This window comes from Pelodiscus sinensis, chromosome 1 (genome assembly GCF_052426305.1).
Source record: "Pelodiscus sinensis isolate ZL-2025 chromosome 1, ASM5242630v1, whole genome shotgun sequence".
NCBI lineage: Eukaryota > Metazoa > Chordata > Testudines > Trionychidae > Pelodiscus > Pelodiscus sinensis.
Window position 1 is genome coordinate 211,255,525 of NC_143052.1, and position 9,472 is coordinate 211,264,996.

Genomic DNA, 9,472 nt, shown 5'->3' on the forward strand with positions numbered 1-9,472 from the left:
CAATAAGGCTTCTTTAAAATACTGCCAGCCGTCCTGGACTCCTTTCCCTTTCATGTTAGCATCCCAGGGGATTCTGCCCATCAGGTCTCTGAGGGAGTCAAAATCTGCTTTTTTGAAGTCCAGGGTGTGTATTTTACTACTCTCTTTTCTTCCTTTGGTCAGGATCCTGAAATCTACCATCTCATGATCACTGCTTCCCAGGTTGTCACACACCTCCACTTCCCCTATTAGTTCCCCCCTGTTTGTGAGCAGAAGGTCAAGCTGTGCACAGCCCCTGTTCGGATTCTTCAGCACTTGTGTCAAGAAGTTATCCCCAACATTCTCCAAAAACTTCCTGGATTGCCTGTGTACTTCCGTATTGGTTTCCCAACAGATGTCAGGGTGATTAAAGTCCCCCATGAGAACCAGGGCGTGCGATCTGGAAGCTTCGCTCAGTTGTCCGAAGAAAGCCTCATCTACCTCATCCACCTGATTTGGTGGCCACCAAGTCTCTGTTATCCCAATTAAATCATATTTCTTGGACTGGGCCAGGGCCTCCAGTTCTTCCTGTTTGTTGCCCAGGCTTCTTGTATTAGTGTACAAACACCTCAGATGTGTCTAAACTGGCAAGTTATTCCGGAAAATCAGCCGCTTTTCTGGGAAAACTTGCCAGCTGTCTACACTGGCCGCTTGAATTTCCAGAAAAGCACTGACGATTTAATGTAAAATCATCAGTGCTTTTCTGGAAAAACTATGCTGCTCCCATTCGGGCAAAAGTTTTTTCCAGAAAACTGTTCCAGAAAAGGGCCAGTGTAGACAGCACAGTAGTGTTTTCCGCAAAAAAGCCCCGATGGCGAAAATGACGATCGGGGCTTTTTTTGCGGAAAAGCGCGTCTAGATTGGCCATGGACGCTTTTCCAGAAAAAGTGCTTTTCCGGAAAAGCATCCTGCTAATCTAGACACGCTTTTCCAAAAATGCTTTTAACGGAAAACTTTTCCATTAAAAGCATTTCCGGAAAATCATGCCAGTGTAGACGTAGCCCTCGGGTAACCAGTTGATCACCCTATCTTCTCCATTTGAATCAGGGGTCCTCCTTTCTTAATCGTTCCTCTTTGCATTTCTTCCCGGTATCCGACTTTCCAACCCCCTCAGGGTTTTGGTCACCGTCCCCCAACGAACCTAGTTTAAAGCCCTCCTCACTAGGTTTGCAAGGCTAGTTTTATTAAAGAGCTTGGATGAATATTGCAAAAAAGTATTCTAATAATAATTGCTCAAGCTATGCCTGCATACCCTGTGTTAGTTCTCCATGCACATTTGAGTTACTATTGCACTTGCAGGAATGGGCACAGGCAGCAGGCTTCAAAGCACTGTGCAAGTAGCTACAGAAAATAAAACAGACTGCTTGGCCTGCATCTGACTGACTTTATCCACAAAATAATCAGACTTTTCCTAACAGGATGAACTAAAATCTGCCACCCACAAAGGGCAGTTTAGATAAAACCAACCTGTCCACCACATGAAATAAGTCTGCTGATCAAGACTGCCTAAACTATGGGAGAGGCAGAAAATCTGTGACTCCTGCTCTGGCATAAGAAGACAAAACATTTTCAGGGCACAGTCAGCATCAACCCGATACCCACCTTCCGTCTAATTTAATACAGTGCATATCTTCTGGCTTACCACTCACTGGTCAGAGGGCATCCTGGTATGCATTTTATCAATGAGGATAAATGATTAATAAATGGATAGCCTACACTCAGTAGAAGAGCCAGAATGAATCTTGAAACTACTTTCAGTTTTCCTGTAGACAGACAGATTGCACAACATAGCAAGCTGCTTCACTGTTTGTTCTTGTTTATCCCAAAGTAGTGCAGGGATTCTCACACTTCATTGCACCGTGACCCCATCCATACAACAAAAATTACTACACGACCCCAGGAGGGGGAACCAGTGTCTGAGCCCAATGTCCCCTAACCTGGGGCAAAAGCCTGAGCACCACTGCTCCAAGTGTGGGAGGCAAGACTGAAACCCAAAGGCTTCAGCAGCAGGCAAGGAACCCTCGGGGTACGTCTAGACTACAGGCTTTTGGCGACAGAAGTTTTGTCGACAGATACTATTGACAAAGCTTCTGTCGACAAAGAGCATCTAGACTACATCCAGTTCTGACGACAAAGCAAGCCGCTTTGTCGACATTACAGTGTAGACGCAAAGGACGCAATAACACCTTGGCTATGTCTAGACTGCAGGCTTCTTTCGAAAGATGCTCTTTCGAAAGATCGCGTCTAGACTGCAGGCGGATCTTTCGAAAGAAAAATCCGCTTTTTCGAAAGAGAGCACCCAGCGAGTCTGGATGCTCTCTTTCGAAGACAGCCTCTTTACATTGAAGAACGCCTTCCTTCGAAAGAGGAGCTTTCGAAGGAAGGCGTTCTTCCTCGTGAAACGAGGTTTACCGCCATCGAAAGAAAAGCCGCGTTCTTTTGAAATAATTTCGAAAGAACGCGGCTTGAGTCTGGACGCAGGGGAAGTTTTTTCGGGAAAAGGCTACTTTTCCCGAAAAAACCCCTGAGTCTGGACACGGCCCTTCTGTTGACAGAACTCTGTTGACAAAAGGCGTTATTCCTTGTAGAATGAGGTTTACAGCCATCGACAAAACTGCTGAGTTCTGTCGACATTATGTCGACAGAACTCAATAGCAGTGTAGACGCAGGTATAGTTTTGTTAACAAAACCCTGTAGTCTAGACACACCCTCAGACTTTAACTTCAGCCCTGGGTGTTGGTGTTCATGCTTCAGCTCCCTGACTCAGCAAGTCTAAGCCAGGCCTGGTGTCCCCATTAAAATTGAGTCCTGACCCACTTTGGGATCCTGACCCACATTTTGGGTATGTCTACATTACAAAGTTAATTAGAACTAACAGTTGTTAGTTCGAATTAACTTTAATAGGGGCTACACATACAAACCGCTAGTTTGAATTTAAATCAAACTAGCGGAGCGCTTAATTCGAACTAGGTAAACCTCATTCTATGAGGAGTAACTCCTAGTTTTAATTAAGTAGTTCGAATTAAGGGCTGTGTAGCCACTTAATTGAAACTAGTAGGAGGCTAGACCTTCCCAGGTTGCCCTGGTGGCCACTCTGGGCCAAACCAGGGAAACTTTTCTGCCCCCGTCCTGGCCCCAGAGCCCTTGAAGGGGCACGGTCTGGCTACAGTGCTTGTGCCAGCTGCAAGCCTGCCAGCACCCAGCCAGCAGACCCTGCACCTGGCACGGCATGAGCCAGCCACCCGCTGCCACCCAGCCCTCCCCCTCTTCCCAGGACCAGGCTGGCAGCTCCCAGGAGCCTACCCGGGGCTGCAAGAGGCAGGTGCCCATCTGGTCTAGTGTGGAGATCGTGGACCTCATTTAAGTTTGGGGGGAGGCCTCCAATGTCCACGACCTCTGCACTAGGCACAGGAATGCAGCTGTCTAGGGCAGGATAGCTGCCAGCCTGGCCACCAAAGGCCATATGCGAACCCAGGAGCAGGTTTGCATGAAAATCAAGTTGGTCCAGTGAGACCCCCGACCCTGAGCCCTGAGCTTAGAACATAAGAATGGCCATACTGGGTCAGACCAAAGGTCCATCTAGCCCAGTAGCCTGTCTGCCGACAGCGGCCAACACCAAGTACCCCGGAGGGGATGGACCGAAGACAATGATCAAGCGATTTGTCTCGTGCCATCCATCTCCAGCCTTCCACAAACAGAGGCCAGGGACACCATTTCTACCCCCTGGCTAATAGCACTCCATGGACGCAACCTCAATGAATTTATCTAACTTCTCATTAAACTCTGTTAAAGTCCTAGCCTTCACAGCGTCCTGTGTCAAGGAGTTCCACAGGTTGCCTATGCACTGTGTGAAGAAGAACTTTCTTTTATTAGTTTTAAGCCTGCTACCCATTCATTTCATTTGGTGTCCTCTAGTCTTTATATTATGGGAACGAATGAAGAACTTTTCTTTATTCACCCTCTCCACACCACTCATGATTTTATATACCTCTATCATATCCCCCCTCAGTCTCCTCTTTTCTAAGGTGAAAAGTCCCAGTCTCTTTAGCCTCTCTTCATATGGGACCTGTTCCAAACCCCTAATCATTTTAGTTGCCCTTTTCTTAACCCTTTCCAAGGCCAAAATATCTTTTTTGAGGTTAGGAGACCACATCTGTACACAGTACTGAAGATATGGCGTACCATAGTTTTATACTTCCCCTCCTCCTTCTTCCCCTGGCTTCCCCCTTCCAGTTCCCTCCTCCCAGTCTCCACTTCCCCTCTCCCACCCTCTCTCTTACCCTCTCCCACCTCCTTTTCCCAGTCTCCCCAGAGGTTAATCTCCCCCCCCCCAGATTTGTTAAATAAAGGGAGTTTCTATTTTTGAACACGTGTCCTTTAGTTTTTACATCAAGAAGGGGGGCTAGGGAGGAGTAAGTGGAAGGAGGTGAGGGAGGAATGGGGCACGAGCCCCTGATGGGGAGGACTGGGGTGGCTCTGTGGGCTCCTTGGGGTGGAAGCTTTCCTGCAGGGCCTCCTGGATCCTGACAGCCCCCTCGATTAACCCCCCCCAGATAGCAGCCTGCGGCAAGTGCAGCCGGGCTGATGGTCGAGTGCTGTGATGTGCCGAGTGGGGGCATTCAGGGCACTCCAAGCCAGGACTGCTTTGCTGTCCCTCATCGAGTTAGACAAGCAAGAGGGGAACCCTGAGAACTTTCTGTCCGGGGTGGGAGTCGGGTCCCTTTAAGCACAGCCCTCGGCTAGCCTGAGGCAGCAGCTCCACACCCTAACCCTAACCTGATACCCTGCCGGCACTGGTTCCGGCCAGCCTTAACTTCAGTTCAGGGTCCACTCAATATGGACATGCTATTTCAAATTAGCAAAACGCTAATTTGAATTAGTTTTTAGGACTAGATGCACTAATTTGAATTAGTTTTTAGGTCTAGATGCACTAATTTGAATTAGTTTATTTCAAATTAACTAATAATCCTGTCACTCACACAGTCAGTTGTCACAATGTTAGTATTCAGAAATTTTGTCAGTCCTGGAAATGTGTCTGAGATTTCACTGGTCAGTGACTTTTCCAAATCTCTATTCTGAAATGCTATGCTGCAGTCTTATTACTCATCTCAAGTATGGTTGTGTCATCCCTTTAGATGCACATGTTTTGCTCATTTCACCAGTTAAAAATGTCTGTGAAAAATGCAAGCTTCATGATACATATTGGGTCAGAAAGTCTACAGTGATCTACGGTTTGTGCACAGAAAGAAAATGAGCAGCTCTTTGTGAAGCCAAAAACTCTTTCCAACTCTCTGCCATGAGCTAGCCAGTGCACTTCCATATAAAACAGTTATTTGTCATGTAAGGCACCCATTTCGAAACAGAGCATTGCAAATAGGCATCAATTCAAAGTCTGGGATTTTACAAAATTCACAATTGTCATGGCTACATTTAGCATATCGCATAATTTGGATTCCATTTTCTTTGATGCAAGGGCCTGATGATGCAATATGCAGTTTCGCAATTACCTGTGAGTTTGTGGCTTGTAGTCTTGCTATAAAACACCACTTGTATGGCAACACCATCTGTGCAAACAGCAACACATTTCTCATTTAGCTTTCATGAAATCATCCAATAAGTTGAATATCTCCTGATCTGTTGTCCATTCTCCTAACTCCTGACAAAGAAAATCTTTCAAAATTTCTCCTGGCCAAACACAATAAGCAAAAACTAATAATTGTGCTGCATTACCAGTATCAGTTGTCTCATCAAACTGTTCACATATATGTAGCTTTTCAATTCGTTGGAATTTTATATAATTTGAAAGTGCTTTAATTCATCTCCATTAGAAAGTGGTGTACTGCATCTTTGCTTACACATTTCTACAGTAGGTGAAGCAATGAGTTTTTTTTTTAAAACTCTTTGCAACCTGAAGCCATGTTAAGAAAGATGCTTTCATAGCCTTTTCTGGAACTGATGTTATGTTTTGTCAATTGAGTTTTCTGTCGATTGTATTCCTCCTTTCACTGAAAAATCTCTAGATTTATCTTTATTCTCCAGGTGCCTGGTTGTGAGGTGTTGTTATTTCTATTTTGCAGGTTTCATTGCTTTGTTTGATAGGATCCATAAGCATACAACACATTGTGGTCATCCATCACTAAATTCCATAAAACCAACATCGATATAGCTTTCGTCAAACTTTATTTTTCATTTTTTATTACTACCGTATTTTCCGGCATATAAGACAACTTTTTATACTAAAAAATATCCCCCAAAAATTGGGGGTCGTCTTATACGCCGGGTATAAACATACTGTAGCTTCGGCTACATACAGAACGTCCCTATTATTACCTTTTAGCCCGCTGGATGTGCCCTAATACAGTACTATAGCTTCGGCTACATACAGAACGTTCCTGTGCTGATACTGTATGTACCGCGCTGAGCCAATCACGGCAAGCGGTGTCATCTATTAATGCATACAAAGCCTGCTCGGATTGGCTGAGTCGGAGAGGCGGGCTATTACAACCTTTGCCAATCGGAGCAGGCTTTGTATGCATTAATAGAATACACCACTTGCCGGGATTGGCTCAGTGCGGTACATACAGTATAAGCACAGGGACGTTCTGTATGTAGCCGAAGCTACAGTACTGATGTTATTAAATGGTGTTGCCTCGGAAGGGAGGGTAGTCTTATACGGCGAATATAGGCCAAAACCTATGTTTTAACTGGAAAATTAGGGGGTCGTCTTATACGCCCAGTCACCTTATACGCCGGAAAATATGGTACCTGACTCTGTCTTTTCCATGCCTTCAGTTCAACCAGCAGTACTAGTATAAGGTCATTTTTAAAATGCATCCATTTTCAATGTAATTTCCTTACTTTCTGTAGAAAAAATATATTCCACTTCCACCCACCAGACGTGTCAGTCATTGAAAAAAAGGATGCCATTTCTTATTTATTGTTGCAAAACAGTGAGCTTTTTTTGCATTCACGATTATCCACTTGTCTTCTGCTATGGTGTCTCCATAAGCTGTTCTCTACCCTCTCCTGGAGAGATTCAAACACTACTGATTCCTTCAGACTTATTCACAAAAGTTTAGGTCCGCCATCCAAGGGGCAGAACCTTTCTGATGCCTGTGATGTGGGTGGCTATTGCAGAGCTGGAATACTCACATCAGAATAGTGCAGGGGTGGCCAACCTATGGCTCTTGAGCCACATGTGGCTCTTTGCTCACAGTAATGTAGCTCTCAGGGTTACGGCTCATTCGGAGCCTCATGCCCTCTTTGTGCACGCACCCCAGTGCCTGGAGGGAGAAGTGCGTGGATGTGGTGGTTGCAGCTCCGGGGAGACCCAGGCATTGGGTTAGAATGGGAGGGGTCTGGGGGTGCCTGGCTCTGGGGGAGGGATGTGTGGCTCTTTGCACTACTATCCACAGCTCTTTTGGCTCTTCATGTCTAACTGGTTGGCCTCCCCTGGAATAGTGGATGCTTGAAGGAGTACTCACCATGAATAGTTTATGAAAAGTCATATTGTGCGTTATGTTTGTTATAGCAATTTCTCAGTTACATATAAGGAACAACTCCAGGAAAACCATATTAGTATGCAGATGCTTCACAGACAGTGAAAAAGGACAAATCCACTGAATAAATTGTTTGCAATGAATAATTTAACCAATTCTAGGCAATATACCACTGTGACCTTCTCTTATGAAGAGAGATAAACCTTTCCTTTATTTTGAACAAGAATAGCATATTTTTCATGTCTGTAAAGTATTTGACATACAATTTCTTTCTGTCGCTTTGCTATGTGAATTTATGACTAAATTTCCTGATTTTTTCCCCCCTCTTCCATATAGGTATATAGATGTAATATCCAGCTTGTAATATCAATTTATAATATTAACATAAGCTTTCAGACTCTTTGAAAATATTCTTTCCACTTTTTTTAAACAGCTTTTTCCCTCACCTACTAAGATGAAGAACAATTTATGAAATTGTCTAGTTCCATTTAGCATAGCAAATCGTTTTCATTTCTCATTATCAGTAGGCAGTTTAAGAAGCCTTATTTTTCGTTTCTCAGTATTAATTTATTTTAAAAGGAAGAGGGAGAACACCAGAATTATTTTCAGTCATAATGGATTGCTAAATCTACACTGCATCTGGAACATTGGATAGTGGCTAATTACTATGTATTAAAATAAAGGAAGGAGAGCTAATTCTTGGGGACAAGGGGGGAGAAGGAGATTGTTTTTTTTGTTTTCTTACAAGCTTAGTAGAATGCATCCTTTCTGAGATACATTACGGGAATATTGGATAAATCCCTTCCTAATTTAAACAACATTAACACTATTTATATGGCCCATTGGCATCCTTCAAGATAAAAAATATGCTTCAGAAACTTCTGTAGGTACAGACATCACTTCAGTCAGCCCATGCAAGAGTATTAGGGGTGCAAAAAGAAAGATTTACCAAAACAAAAATGGCATATCATACTGCCACTAGAAGGAAAATTTAGATTGGAAGAATGTAATTGCTCAATGTGGGATTTCATGGGCCATTTGTGTCTCACTTTTAAGAACAGAAAAAGGAAACATACCAACAAAGGATCTCCAAGATAACCAGTCATGTTCAGGACCTGCATTTTATGACTTAGGGTATGTCTTCAATGTTAGGTTATCTACATTTAAGTTGGCTTAACTCTGGTGAGAACAATATATGAAGGCGATCTTCTGAAACAAGAGATCTTCCGAAAAAACTTCTTCTGAAAGAAAGCATCCACACTGCAAAAGAGCATCGAAAAATCAATCTGCTTTTTCGAAAGATAGTGTCCACACTGAGTGGATGCTATCTCGCATAGTAATGGCTGATTACTATGGACAGAGTGGCTACCAGGGCACCTGTGCTTTTTCCTCATTCCTTTTCTTTCAAAAGAACTTCCTCTTCCCCGTCCGCACACGCCTTTTTCCAAAAGAGATCTCTTTGAAAAAAGCTTCTTCCGTGTAGAAAGAGAATTACCAATGCTGGAAAAACCCCTCTGTTCTTTCGATTTACTTTCGGAAGAAGATGATTGCAGTGTGGACGTAACTCAGGTTTTGTCAGAAAAATGGCCATTTTTCTGAAGAAACTCTGTAGTGCAGACATACTTGAAGATACCAGAACAATATCTATTTACTAAAGGTGACTCTGCTTATTTTCTGAGAAGACCCTATGTGCTGCAATCTAGCCCCAGAGACTACAATTCCCATGAGCCCTTGAGGAAACCAGGAAGGAACTGACTTTTTTTGGGGGGGAGGGATTGAGTCTCCCCATGTGTGTGGAGAGACTCTCAGCAGCCTGTGGACTCTTCCCTTTGTTTTTGGAAAAAAGGAGCCAGGCTGCTCTGGAGGAGTTTTATCCAGTCCAGGAGCTGTTAGATTGCAGCTACAGACTTGGATTCAGGGCCTTTGGGACTGGAATCTAGCAAGCTACTTCTGAA